The sequence below is a fragment of the Podarcis raffonei genome, chromosome 7 (assembly GCF_027172205.1).
Source record: "Podarcis raffonei isolate rPodRaf1 chromosome 7, rPodRaf1.pri, whole genome shotgun sequence".
NCBI lineage: Eukaryota > Metazoa > Chordata > Lepidosauria > Squamata > Lacertidae > Podarcis > Podarcis raffonei.
Genome location: NC_070608.1, coordinates 38,541,706 through 38,556,750, shown reverse-complemented (window position 1 = coordinate 38,556,750; position 15,045 = coordinate 38,541,706). Strand labels below are relative to the sequence as shown.

The 15,045-nt window shown below is 43.5% G+C and overlaps 1 long non-coding RNA gene across 1 annotated transcript in view; it reads left to right on the top strand.

Moving 5' to 3' along the window:
* The first annotated feature begins 10,417 nt into the window (after window positions 1-10,417).
* The window catches only part of LOC128417465 (uncharacterized), a 48,624-nt gene continuing 43,996 nt past the window's right edge, over window positions 10,418-15,045 (top strand). Inside the window, exon 1 of the long non-coding RNA XR_008331467.1 lies at window positions 10,418-10,723. This is a non-coding gene — a long non-coding RNA (uncharacterized LOC128417465). The remainder of the gene's footprint in view (window positions 10,724-15,045) is intronic.

The window sequence follows — 15,045 nt, the reverse complement described above, 5'->3', positions numbered from 1 at the left end:
TTTTAGCTTAGCCTCACACGGGGCACCACTTGAGGCGTTCCCAAAGTAAAGGAAGGATTGAACTCTGATTAATGAGAATACACACAGAGGCTTGAACCAGCAACTGTGGGAAGGGTGCATATAATAATCTCTCTCTGTCTGTGTCTCCAGCCCCCTCAGCCCAGGTTGTTTTATTCACAAAATAACTTTTTACAATCAGATTTCTTCTGATCATTTCAACAAATCCATGTGGGGAGAAAGTTAAACTACCAAAACTAATTAGGCATGGGGTAAACAAAGAACAGAACTACAAAGGAGAGCATTTGGCAACCCCAGAGGTGATAAACAAGCAATATATATGATAAGAAGGATGGCCAGGAGGACAGCGATCATTATCACCTTCATGTGAGATCTGTTTCCTGGCCCTAAGATTAACATCCTGGGATTAACATATCAGAAAGGGCTTCAAAGAAGCTTGCCCACTATCTTTATGGCCCAGGATGCCTGCCTGGAGAAGCAACTGGCAGTGTACGTGACTGGTGAAGAAAGAGAAATAGAACAGGGATGCAGAGGTGTGGATTGATCAAGAATCATATCAAAATAGTTTAAACCCAGACAACGCAATGCTTTCATTGCTGACACAGATGGCTTACTCTATATTTGTTATAATTCCTCATAGCAATCCCACCTGATCACTACACTCCATCTAGACCTAAACAGAGTGCAACAACTATAGACTGGTCACCGACACCTCTTTTTTGTCAAAGGAGTAAGATACAGGGATGTCTTCAGAAAGTTGTGTAGTTATTTATCTATAGGACATCTGATAAGATGGTGTTCAACATGGTGGGTGGTGCTACTGCGGGGCAGGCACCAGATCCAGCTTCATAGCTGAGTTGGCTGTTTTTGTTAGATCAGTCACTTTTTTCACCAATTCCAGCTGTATTTTTCTCTCTCTACTTTTCTTGCTATAAGTTTAAAAGGATTTGCATTATAGGGCTCAAATCTTGGAGCACCCTTTTATAAACATAAAAGAAGTGCCACTGTTTTAATACAGGTAATTTATAGATATTACTCTTTCACATGTAACATCATTTCATGTTTAGTTAAACACTCGCCTTCCCGTTATACTCTTTGATTCTGCCTCTACTAGTGCAAGTTCCCCAAAAAGGGGAATACTGGGTGTATTGCAGGATAGGGCAGGAAAGCACTTGTACGTCTTCAAAAACATAGGACCTTCTGCACACACAGCAGGTGCTGAGCTACTGAGCTAGGGACCCTTCCAAATAATTCATATACAATCCAGCACAATTCTTTATATATCAACTTAGCTTTAATAACATAATTATTAACACTTCCTATTACAGACACTTTCTCATGAACGCTGCAACTGTTTTATATGGACTAGTTAGCTTTGTAATGCTTATCAAATCGTTCTGAAAGAGCTCTTAATATATTTCCTGGCCTTTTTTGGTGTTTATCCCGAAGATTTTCAAGTGCAATCTTCACCTATTGAAAGAAAACCAGAGGAATACATTGTGTTATAGGAATAGATTGCAAAATAGGTGTTCACTGTTATTAATATGAGTGAGGGAAAAGCTAAAGGGATCAGAAACAGAGGCAACCCATTTATTCCAGCTATAGAAGCACAATATGTGACTTCTTTCTGGGATACACAAATGAATTTGTACACAGAGATGTGTTGCATGAGAGTCCTTGTCTCTCAACCCTCGAAAGTGGTTTCTTCAACATGGAGGGCTGGGCCAGAGCAGCCAGGGTGAGGGACCCCCACCAGGAAACTGCTCATCTCTCAGTGAATCCAGCCCACTCTCTTTATGTTTACCAAGAGCACTGTATGGGAATGGCAGAGAAACAATCAAACATATGTGCCTTGGGCTGCTTTGTACACAATAGTTACCTTGCATGGTTGTTACAAGTTAAGATAAAAGGAGCGAACCTCAGGACAACCAAGGCATAACCCCTTGCAGAAAGAAATTTTTTTATCTGCTCCTTTAAACAGGCAATCAATACCTGAAACTTGATGCAGCAAGAAAACAAGCAGAAAGTGCTTGGAGAAGGATCAGGCGTACTAAACAATGTTCCCACCCCGTTCCCATTAGCCACCAGGACCCTACATGCACCTCCCCTTACCCCCTTCCCTTTGGGAGTCAGCTTCCCAAGTTTTCCTTGAGGAAGGGGAGAAGTGTAACATCCCCTGCAGGAGCAGGTAGAATAAGTCATGCAATGTAATACCATACAAATAGTATCTGTGTTTGACCTTGTCTTCAGTGAAACGGCATCTCATATAGGAGCTTGCTGATGCACGAGTAATAACAAATTACAAATGTGTTGCAGGTTCAGAGTTGATAGCTTGGTAGTTGGTCAGGAATTATGGCACCGTTTAACAAAGCTGTATCTCTTAAACACACATCAGTGTGTACATGCAACACATGTCAACGTGTGCAATAAATTGTCTTCCTCTTCAACCCTCTCCATATCCTCAAAAATTAGCACTGGAGGTACCTTGTCAGGCAGATTCTGGGGCACATAGTGTAGGGTTGCCATATGTTTGGGAAATCCCAGACATGTCCTTCTGGGGCTATCTGGGAGGTTTCTTTTTTCCATTTTAAGGAAATATCCGAGTTGGGGGGGTAAATTTGTGTGTACGCTGTTTCAGTCTCCTACGTGAGTGGCTCTGGTTCTGTTTTGCGCCTTTGGGCAGTTGGGGTGGGGAGAGGGCAACCGCCCCCCCCCCAAATCTCAACTTTCTGACCAATGGCCCCAAAGAAGCTCGGTTCAACAACTTTTTATGCAATTGACCAAAATTTTCATGAGGAGCAATTAGAATAAGATCTATTATTTGATTATTTTGTATAGTCCACCCTAGTATAATGGGAAGAAGAAATCCCATTGCATGAGCAGATCTATCTTTGTACCACATAGTTTTTTCCCCATTTAATTAGTCTCAACAAGTTAAGGAGAGGGGAAATTGAGTGATGGGCATAATGCACAAAAGTATATCTAATGAACCCTATATCAGGTCATATAGAATGAGGAAATCAATATGTACAATAAAATTTAGAGCTGAAAGAGAGAAACCAAGAGGAAAAGAAATATTCTGCTTTTAAACTTCCAAGTTTAGAGTTAACTTACTTTTTCAGCCAGCTCTACAGCTGTTATATTTGGATCATATGGGATGGGTTCTCCAATAAATGTCCTCAATTTCACTGGAAACCCTCCGTAAATGGGAAGAACCATACATCGAGTTTTCTCATACAGCCACCTTGTCAGCCCTGTGTATGAAATGGAAGAAGATTCTGAAGGAAAGCGACACCATATCAAATCTGAATTTAGTTGACATTCTAAGTGTTTAGCAATTGCAATAAATAGGAAGAGAGGAAGGGTTAAATAATATGAGTGCTTGGGAAAAGAGATACAGTGGTACCTCGGGTTACGAGCGCTTCAACTTATGTTTTTTTTGGGTTACGAAGGATTGTAACCCGGAAGTAAGTTTTCCAAGCTCTCGGAGGACATTGCCTGGAGGCAAACCCAGACATCGGCAGAGCCTACGGAGCTGTCAGAGGCCTCTGCGAATGCAGGGAACCAAGCCCCGACATCTGCGCTGCCTAGAGCGGCTCCGCGAATGGGGGTAACCAAGCCCCGACATCCGTGGTGCCTAGAGCGGCTCCGCGAATGCCGGGAACCAAGCCCCGACATCCGTGTTGCCTAGAGCGGCTCCGCGAATGCCGGGAGCCAAGCCCCGACATCTGCGGTGCCTGCAGGGCTCCGCGAATGCCGGGAGCCAAGCCCCAACATCCATGGTGGCTGCAGAGGCTCTGCGACTGGGCTCCAGGAGCTCTCTGAGGCCTCCACGAATGCCGGAAGCCAAGCCAATTGTGATTGTGGAAGAGGACCCTGAGCCCCCTCCAAACGGTGAGTTTGGAAATAAATTTTAATTCTTTTCATCTAAAATACTGTCTTATTTATTTTATAGTACAGTACATTGATTATTGCCTTCATTTTATGGATCAATGGTCTCGTGAAACAGTAAAATTTGTGTTAAATTGCTATTTTAGAGGGTGTTTTTTCATCATCTGGAACGGATCAATCCACTTCCCATTACTTTCAATGGGAAAGTCTGCTTCAGGTTAAGAATGCTTCAGGTTAAGTACAGACTTCCGGAACCAATTAACCTGAGGTACCACTGTACAAGATATTCAGTCAGCTCTTCTCAGCTCTTTGCAACCAGTCATAAGTTGTGTACAATAGACTACAAAATATGGTATGTTTCCTGTTCAGTTCCCCTCCATGTTAGGGTTGCTCCCACATTTATTGATTATAGCTTTCTGTTAAATCTAATAGAAAACTAAGCAAGGGCATGTTCACTCAGTACTGAGGCAGGCAGCACAGCTTTTGCAGATAAGTGGACATGGAATAAAATCTATTAAGTAATGGTAAAGGGACCCCTGACCATTAGGTTCAGTCATGACCGACTCTGGGATTGCGGCTCTCATCTCGCTTTATTGGCCGAGGGAGCCGGCGTTTGTCCGCAGACAGCTTCCAGGACATGTGGCCAGCATGACTAAACCACCTCTGGCGAACCAGAGCAGTGCACGGAAACGCAGTTTACCTTCCCGCTGGAGCGGTACCTATTTATCTACTTGCACTTTGACGTGCTTTCGAATTGCTAGGTTGGCAGGAGCAGGGACCAAGCAACGGGAGCTCGCCCCATCACGGGGATTCGAACTACCGACCTTCTGATTGGCAAGTCCTAGGCTCTGTGGTTTAACCCACAGCGCCACCCATGTCCCTATAAAATCTATTCATGAGAAGTAAATAGATATTCTTTTTAAAAGATCATTCTATAGTATTAAAATGTATATTGCCTGAGATCTCTTGATTAACCAAGGTATTTAACTTACTTGTCTTTCCAATGGTCCTGTATGCTTCACAACTGTTTTGTGTAAAAATAGGGATGATGGGCTAAAAAAATAAAAGATGAAACAAACATGAAAAGAAAGGTGAGGATTGGATAATTATTTTGCCCCAACCATCCTGCCTTTATTTTTGTTATGGACTATGAAGAATGCTTCACATCTGGGATTATAATGAGAAGCAACTCATAAATGATAATGTAATTGGCTTTAAAATTCCTGACACATTTATTCAAATATCTCAGATGAAGAAATTCAGAAGCTGTCCTCCAGATTTTCAGGAATTGAAGGGGAAAAAAGAATTTCCTGGTTTGCCCTGAGGGGGAAAGGAAGCCAGGTTCAGCCAACTGGCCGCTACTTTTTGGAGTTTGGCGGCAGCTTGTAGGCAACGAGCACCCGAAAAAGGTCTTGGGGATGATCAGGACTCTGAGGGCTCCTGTGGAGGTCAAAAGCGAGTTCCCAACGGGTCTGAGGTTCCATTTGGTGCTGGCCTAACTCGGCTGTCAAGCTGTGATCTCTGGGCTCCAGATAATAAAACCAAGGAAAAAGGGATTTATTACACTGGTCAACAACAAATTTGTTGTCTGCGTTTTTCAGTTGATTTAGGATGAATCTGATGTGCTGAATCCAAAAATCACATTGGTTTTGTCAAGTTTTTGATTAGCAGATTTCCCAGAAAATAAAACCAAGGAAAAAGGGATTTATTATTGAAGTGTCTTTAGCATTTGGATTAATTTGGAGAACTTCCAGGAGAACAAAAGGGGAGTCTTCTCTAGAATTGGTGACTATCCTGCATGGGAACCAGAAGGCTGAAGCATTGAAGGAAACAAAGAAAGTCTGCCATCGGAAATAAAAGGAAGGGGACAGGGGGATAAGAACTTTGAAAACTTTCTTTTGAAAGAAAAAGCATTCAAACTTTTATACTCCGCCCCCTGGATTCAACTGGTGGCAGCTACAGCATCTCAGGAACTATTGGCAGACAATTTGGCTTTAATTGAATTGAGGCAAAAAGAGATGCTATAAAGATTTAGATCTATTGCTCAGCAATCTGGTGAAGCAATAAGGGATAAAATAATTGAGGCACTTGCAAATCTTCTTGAGACTCAAAAGCAGGAGGTACATCAAGCTATTGATCATGCTTTCAGGGTTAAATCCCCGTATGCTAAGAAGAAAACATTTCCAAGAGATTGTTTGGTCTTTTTTTATTCTAGAAATATCAAAGACTGAGTGCTCCAGACATAAGATGAGAAGGATCTTGAAATAGATGATGACTGGCAGCATTAAGATAAATTCTGCAGTGTAATATGTTTTGATGGATTCAATAATGGAATACTGAATAGTATAGTTTTTGTAAAATATGCAGGGATTTATGATATGTAAAATGAACTATCAAAGGAGAAGAAAGGAAGTCATTGATATCTTAAGGATGTAAAATGAGTATTTTAAACATTAAAACAAATTTTTAAAATAAAATTATATATAAAAAAGAAAGATAAAAGGAAAATGGTTGTTTTCTTTTTAAATGTCACCAATTTCAGTAGGTTTGTTTTAAAGCAGGGGTGGGGAGACCTGTGGCACTCCAGATATCATTTGACCCCCAAACAGGATATTTGCCATCCTCAGCTTTTTTGGATGCTGGATCAACCATGTCAACACATTACATCTTATCTAGGATAATCGTGAAGGCAATGCAGATTGCACAAAGATCACTCACCACTTTCGCCTCCAAAGCTGCCTGAGCAAAACCTGTGCGTTTACCCCACATTATGCAGTAATCGTGACTATACAGTGCTTCTCTACCTCCACCAGGTGCAATGCCCAGTAAATGGCCTTTCTTCATTATTTCCACAATTTCAGCTTTCTTGTAAGCTTTCAACCTGATCACATAATAAAACATCTGCAGCCCTGAAAAAAATAAGCTCCAAATAGAAGAATGCATTTTATGTGAAACTTATTTAGGAAATACTGTGGATACAATACAAGTGCCATTATCCCAAAGATATTGCACTATTATGGATCACAAGCATAGCTCTCTGCCATCCATTTCAACTATGATTTCATGGATGGGGAATTTCAATCCCTTTAGGGTGCAGAGCTTTTGGATACAGTAGACACACACACGGGGGCGGGGGGAGATACACACATGGAACTGAGGAGACTATGCTGATGGAAAACTGCCACCTCCAGCAGAGATTGGTACACAGATATATGGGTGGAGGTTATATGCTGCATTAATTAACCTAGTGGAAAAACTCCAAACAGCACTCTGTGCTACTGGGCCTCTTTGGCCTCCTTCCTTCCTTCCTTCCTTCCTTCCTTCCTTCCTTCCTCCCTCCCTCCCTCCCTCCCTCCCTTCCTTTAAATGACCTTTCTGTGATGTCATAGTTTCCTGGTGTGGCTGCTGTGTGCGTGCAGAGGAAGATGATGTGGGGGGAGTGGCAGTGGAGGTACATGAACACTACAGCAAGGGTGCCACATGTGTTTGATTGCAGTGTCACATGGGGGCATAAAAGCTGAGTGTGGGAGTGCTTGATGGGCCATGTGTTTGGGTGGGGCCATGTTTTCTGGGATCTGTGTGCAGATTTGGTGATAGGTTGGACTTGCTATGAAAGCCACGGACATGTCTTTGGGGCTTCACTTGGGCTTCTGCCCTTTTCCTTAGCTGTAGCTCCTACCCCGTCCCAGCTGCCACCCAGTGGTGTTTGAATACAGAGGATTTTGCACAGGTGGTTTGCTAGTGCAGATGCTCCCAAGCAGAATCCCATACTTTGCGTTGTTCTTTCCAGTAAGGAATATCCCATCTTTACAAATGACTGAACTTTGCAAAACTCTTTGTACTTGAGGAAATCATCAACTTAGACACCCCAAAGCCTACGCCTTGCCCTGTTCTGGTATTAAAGTGAACAGCAATTATTACATGAGAGCTTGTAGTCATAGCATAGGAATCAGATGACACATTATCCAGATTGCTCAGTTTTTAGATCTCTGGGGAAATATGTAGACCGAAAAGCATGGCATTTCTTCATGGAGACCACTTCTGCTGACTCAGTTTTGAATTGGAAATAATTATTCATCCTGCATTCATTCTCTTTTACTAGCAAAGACTTGGTGCAAAAGTACCTTCATCTGCACTAACTAAACTATTTCACCTGTTGCTGCTATTTTATTTATCAATTGTTTTTACCTGCTTTCCTGATATACAGTTTTATATTTTATAGCATTTTTTCATAGCTTATAGCATTGTTTTATGTCATATTTTACATGTTTTAAGTAAAAAAGCATGATTTAAATTTAAATAATTTACCTGGTATCCAATATGCGACATGATGAATTAATGAAAAGCACACTCTCCCCGTCTCTAAAAAATATCTAGCCACAAATAAGACATAGCCGAGAGGAGCTACTCCATGATGATAAATAATAATCCCTGGTCCTTTAGGGAGATTTTCCATGCCAATAATTTCATAACCTGAAAATAATACAAAATGCAACAAAGAAATATCGCAACCATTACTGGAGGAAATCAGTGTGGTTCAGGGGGAATAAAGAAATTTAAGATCAGGTTAAAAGCTCTGTTATATGCTTTTGAATTATGGAGTTGGAGGAGACTCTTGAGAGTCCCATGGATTGCAAGAATATCAAACCTATCCATTCTTAAGGAAAGAGCCCTGAGTGCTCACTGGAAGGACAGATCCTGAAGCTGAGGCTCCAATACTTTGGCTACCTCATGAGAAGAGAAGACTCCCTGGAAAGGACCCTGATGTTGGGAAAGATTGAGGACACAAGGAGAAGGGGTCAACAGAGGACAAGATGGTTGGACAGTGTTCTCGAAGCTACCAGCATGAGTCTGACTCAGCTGTGGGAGGCGGTGGAAGACAGGAGTGCCTGGCATGCTCTGGTGCATGGGGTCACAAAGAGTCGGACACGACTAAATGACTAAACATCAATGACAATATGCTCCAGCATTCTGGATGCTAGGTTGTCATCCACATGGATCAAGACTTTCTCTGTGGTGGTCCTTTAATGAATGAAGGGATTTCTCCTCTCCTGGAATGTTCCTTCCTTGCTTCTTTTTGAGCACAGGTAGAAACATTTTTGCCCAGTCTTTGAGTGAGCTAAAACTGTGTTTTGCTGTTTTAGTCTGCTTTAAGCTTTTATATGGGGTTTAGCCCTTGGGATGGTTTAATATGTTGTTTCTACACTTACAGTAACATGAGACCTGTGGGAAGCATTGAGAACATATAAAGAGTCCTATGGATCAGGCCAAAGGCTTCTGTATTAGACCATCCTGTTTCCCACAGTGTCCATCTAAATTAGTAGCCATCACCACATCCTGTGCTGGCAAATTCCATAGTTTGTGTACATACAGTGGTACCTCGGGTTACAGATGCTTCAGGTTACAGACTCTACTAACCCAGAAATAGTACCTCAGGTTAACAACTTTGCTTCAGGATGAGAACAGAAATTTGAGGCAGCCTATGGCAGGAGTGCATTCAAGTCCAGAGATCACAGTTTGACAGCTGGGTCAGCCTGGCAACAAATGGAGCTGCAAACCCGTTGGGAACTCACTTTTGACCTCAATAGCAACTACAGTGGTACCTCAGGTTAAGAGCTTAATTCATTCTGGAGGACCGTTCTTAACCTGAAACTGTTCTTAACCTGAGGTACCACTTTAGCTAATGGGGCCTCCTGCTGCCGCCACGCCGCCATGGTGCGATTTCTGTTCACATCCTGAAGCAAAGTTCTGTAACCTGAAGCGTCTGTAACCCGAGGTACCACTGTACATAGTTGCTAATAGTGCCTCTGTGAGGGGTAAACAACATTCTCCAGGTTTCTAGGGGAAGAAGTGTACTTAAAATGTGGTTTAAATGTATGGTGTTTATGCAGCCACCAGCTGACCCTTTCCTTTGTAATCTGTCTTATTTATTTATTTTATCATTTATTGAATTCATATAACGCCCTCAGGGTGTATATAAGGAGGAGGCTGGCTCAGGGCCTTAGTTTCATACTTCATAAAATGCTTTGTTTTTCTTATTACATAAATAAATAGCCATGCCCCTGTTTTGATCCTCATATAGCCAACCCAAACTTGTAGCTGTTGTGACTCTGAGGGGGTGGTTCAGAGGTCCAGTCCTGATTCTTTGTGGCAACTATTGTTCCAGTGCTTCAAGCCTGAAATTCTGATCCTCAGTCCTATGAAATTATAGTGACTCATAAGAAAGAATTATTGCTATGAAAGAAACTTTTACTCACCATGCCATATCTTTCCATATATATCTGCAATATGAGCAAAAAATTTCCTTGGCTTTTTCCAAATTTTGCTATCAGTACCAGTTTCTTGGTGCTTATTCATCTTCATGTAAACATATAGCCCAAATGAGCAAGCACAGCCAACCAAATATATATCTATCATTAATGAAGAAAGCAAAATCAGAAGCTTACGAAACCACCAAGGGTGAACCACTGAGCTCAGGTATTCTTCTAAATAAGGAAAACTAATCAAGTTTTGCAGCATTTGAGTGAACCAGGTCATTGTTTCCTGATCTGAAGCACCAAGTGTATGCCAATGAAATAAATATATGAAGTGAAATTTTCTTCAGTTGTGATGTTATTTCCCCCACTGTTTACCTGGAAAACAGAAAATGCAGTACATTGGTTTGATCTGTATGGTTTGATCAGTATGGTTTCAAATAGAATGAGAGACTTTGATGAGATTCCTACATTGCAGGGGGTTGACTTGATGACCCTTGGAACCCTTCAAAATCTACACTTTATGATTATCTGAACAAAAACTTTTACTTACATTCCTGGTAAGCCTAAATTGCCTTTAATTCAGTCACCTCTCTCTGGAAGCAGCAGAAATCTTGTCTGGTACAATATTTTGTTGGCTAATCTCCAACCCTATGTAGACATGTCCCTTTATGTGGCAGTTTAAATACACTCTGATGGGTGTGCCATCTGTATGAGGAAACGAAGAATTGTGAAAAAGAGGGAGTGCTTAGAGTGCCTGCTTCTTGGAGGTTGTGGCCATTTGTAATCAAGGATAACTGATGAGATCACATCTACAATAGCAGTCATATTGCACGATAACATATTGGGTCACAGAAAACCAGTTATTGATTAAGGAGGAAAGGTAGGAATTGTGACAAGATATGCATGTTAAAGGATCATCCTGCAATATGTAAACCTTAGTAACATGTCATGGGTATTGAATTCTAGCACTGTAAAAGCTCTTCCATTGGACCTGCCATTTAATTCTACAGCAGCATGCGTATGTGGATTTCATTAAGACCTACTAGGTTTGAATACTGAATCTCAAGTAATCATCCTCAGTAATCAATCCTACTCTAATAAACTTGATCAGCTACTTGTGCTCTAGGCATTGTCTAAGATCTCCAATACCATCTGTTTGATTGATTGGTTAAATTCTGCCATGCTGATTTTTCTGCATGCAGCTCATCAAAAAGCTTCTTCACTCGTTGCTCCTGCAGTATGCTTTGCTTTCTCAGGAGCTCCAGAAATTCCAGGTTGACATGCTTTGACATCAAAGGGTCTCCAGCTTTCGGTACATGTTCAGTATTGTCAGGTGGGGGTCCAACATGCATTCGTCAGTTATGTCAGAGCAATACTGTAATCACATACACATATGGTGGTCTTAACGTTTATTTCTCAAAAAAAATGAAAGTGATATGAAAGTAGCCAAGACAAATGTGCCACAGAAGCCCACCAACCCTTGCAAAGGCCGACTAGGTAAAGGTTCTTTTGGCATGTGGGTGGAGGAAATAAAAAGGCACCTATTAGGATGGGTAGTGAAGGCAGCAGAAAGAATATGGGAAATAACTGCTTCAAAATTTTACAACTGGGATAAATCATTCTGGATATTCAGATATATGATTGGGGCAAGGGGTTATTTTTTTTGTAATCCAATAGCTGAGGGTTTTGTGGGGGGAACAAACCAGTGTATTGCATCACTTCTACTTATCTGGAGGTAGATGGAGAGTGGGGAAGATAGTGGCAAGGTGGGTGTGATTTAAACAAATCAATGGAGCCAATCCAGTGCTCCTGTTTGTTTGTTTGTTTATACCATGCTGACCTCGCTTCCAACTTGCCTTTCCCCCTCTACCTCCTGTTAAGCAGCAGCAATGTGACCAGTTGGAGGTCAGGTGAGTAGCTGTGCTCCATCACACTCTGCCAATGCTGTAACCCATCATTGCGTGCTGAGGTCCCACAAAACACCCCTACCCCAATAACTCACACATCACTCATAAATTTTTGTTTAAGGTTTTTGGCATAATTTTGGCCACAACTTTATTAACATACAAATTGTGAGTGGTTGCTTAGGCATTGGTTATGACTATCTGTCCCCCCCGCCTTGGGGGACAGCACTGACTCCCGGATTCCAGCGAAAGCCAGTGTGGAGGAACAAGATCAGGGATAACTGGAGCTGCGACACAGACCCTCAGCTTCTCCCCGCATGCTCCCAGGGGCTTACGCGGCCCGCACCCGATTCCAGGGGTTTGGACGAAAGAATGGTAAGCCCCTGAATTCCTTTAACGGAATTCCCGTGCAGCAGCAGCAGCATTGGAGGGGCAGGCACAGCCAATCCATACCCCTCCACCAACCAATTTAAACCAATGCCTAACCGCCAACCTTACAAGTTGTGACGATTTGCTACGCAGTAGGCAAAAACCAAATGGCACACACTAATCAGCCAAATGGAAAAATTCCTACCAGGCCCCCGCACCAAGGCGGACGACCCCATGACAGGCATAGCAAGGTCAAAGCAGAAGCCCAAAAGGGAGGGAGGGCGGGTGATCCGGTTCCCACATTGAAAGAGAAAGCAGCTTGCTGTGAACCTTGTTTAAATAACCTGTTCCCACCCCCAAATTGGCAACATCAATTTTATCCCAGCAACTCAAACAGCCAATCCTTGCCAGGCCTCTCTATCTTATCCTGCCTGGCAACTACGGGGTGTCTTGCTAGGCCCCATCCGCAACACGTGCTCTCCTTTAGTGAGAACACGCTTTGCGTGCTGAGGTCCCACAAAACACCCCTACCCCAATAACTCACACATCACTCATAAATTTTTGTTTAAGGTTTTTGGCATAATTTTGGCCACAACTTTATTAACATACAAATTGTGAGTGGTTGCTTAGGCATTGGTTATGACTATCTGTCCCCCCCGCCTTGGGGGACAGCACTGACTCCCGGATTCCAGCGAAAGCCAGTGTGGAGGAACAAGATCAGGGATAACTGGAGCTGCGACACAGACCCTCAGCTTCTCCCCGCATGCTCCCAGGGGCTTACGCGGCCCGCACCCAATTCCAGGGGTTTGGACGAAAGAATGGTAAGCCCCTGAATTCCTTTAACGGAATTCCCGTGCAGCAGCAGCAGCATTGGAGGGGCAGGCACAGCCAATCCATACCCCTCCACCAACCAATTTAAACCAATGCCTAACCGCCACAGAGCCTTAGCTCACCGCCAAACCACTCACAAATGCAACCCTTCCTTCAATCCCAAAGCAACCGTAGCCAACCAGGTGTCGTTCCCTATAGGGGAAAGATGCACCCTAAAGGGGGCAGCAGCCTTGAAGGTAATCACAGGGTGCAAAATCACGGAACCACCTGAAGCAAGGACCTATTTTATTTTACTTTATTATTTTTTATTTTATTTTATTTTCCCCTGCCTTATTAACATGCTTTCCGGCCTCTTCGGTGGTAGTTTGTCTAGGCATTGGTTCCCGACTAGCTGCACCTGACCTCAGCAGGGCAGCACTGACGACTGGGCCCCACCATATCGTCAGTACAAGCAGCCATTGGTTCCCGACTAGCTGCACCTGACCTCAGCAGGGCAGCACTGACGACTGGGCCCCACCATATCGTCAGTACAAGCAGCCATTGGTTCCCGACTAGCTGCACCTGACCTCAGCAGGGCAGCACTGACGACTGGGCCCCACCATATCGTCAGTACAAGCAGGCATTGGTTCCCGACTAGCTGCACCTGACCTCAGCAGGGCAGCACTGACGACTGGGCCCCACCATATCGTCAGTACCAGCAAACATTGTGGGGGAGCAATGAATCCCAAGGCAATCGCATCCCGCCAGGTGTTGTACCCCATAGGGGAAAGATGCACCCCATCTGCCCTAAAGAGGGCAACAGCCTTGAAGAAAACAGCATGGTGCAATATCACAGAGCCACCTAAAGCAAGGGCCTATTTTATTTTATTTGTTATTTTATTTTATTTACTTTATTTATTTTATTTTATTTTCCACCGCCATATTAACATGCTTTCTGGCCTGCTCGGTGGTAGTTTGTCTAGGCATTGGTTCCCAACTAGCTGCACCTGACCTCAGCAGGGCAGCACTGACGACTGGGCCCCACCATATCGTCAGTACAAGCAAACATTGTTGGGGAGCAATGAACCAGGATCAGACTCAAGCTCACCCCAAATGCTCCCAGGGACTCTTGCGTGGCCCTACCCCTCGAAAGGGGTTGACAAAAGCATGGCAAATCCTTGGATTCCTTTAATGGAATATCTTTGCACATTGGAGGGGACAGGTGCTCCAACCTCCCCTCCAGATCACCTTGAACCAATGCCTTAAATTATTTTGAGTCCAGGGAGAGCTGCCATCAACTCGAACCAAGCCCTCTTGCATGCAGGAATGCAAACTTATGCTGGAGGAAGACGGCAAATCATTCTCGCCTAGCTGTACCACCAGCACTGCGGGAGGACCTGCACAGGTCACACTTGACCGCACCAAAGGAAGGATCTCCTCCCAAAGCATTCCCCATCTGGACATCCAGTATATGTTCACCTGGGCAGGAAGACTGAGATGGCGCCCCAGTCCAGACTCGTCAGCGCGCTTGCCAGCCAAGTGTACAATGCTGTGGCCCAAATGCGCACAGCTGCCCCTATGAAAAAAGGAAACAACAGACAAGCATCAGCACAGACATCATTGTGACACTTCCTGATATAACCCTTGTCAGCGTCAGACTTCCAATGACCCGTATTCACAATCCTGTCTACTGACAGGCCCCCAGTGTGCAGCCTTTGCAGCAGCACCTAATCGTAAGGAATGAGGCATGTTCAGCGGTAAGCAAGCTGCAGGCCGTAATAACTGGTGCACAACGT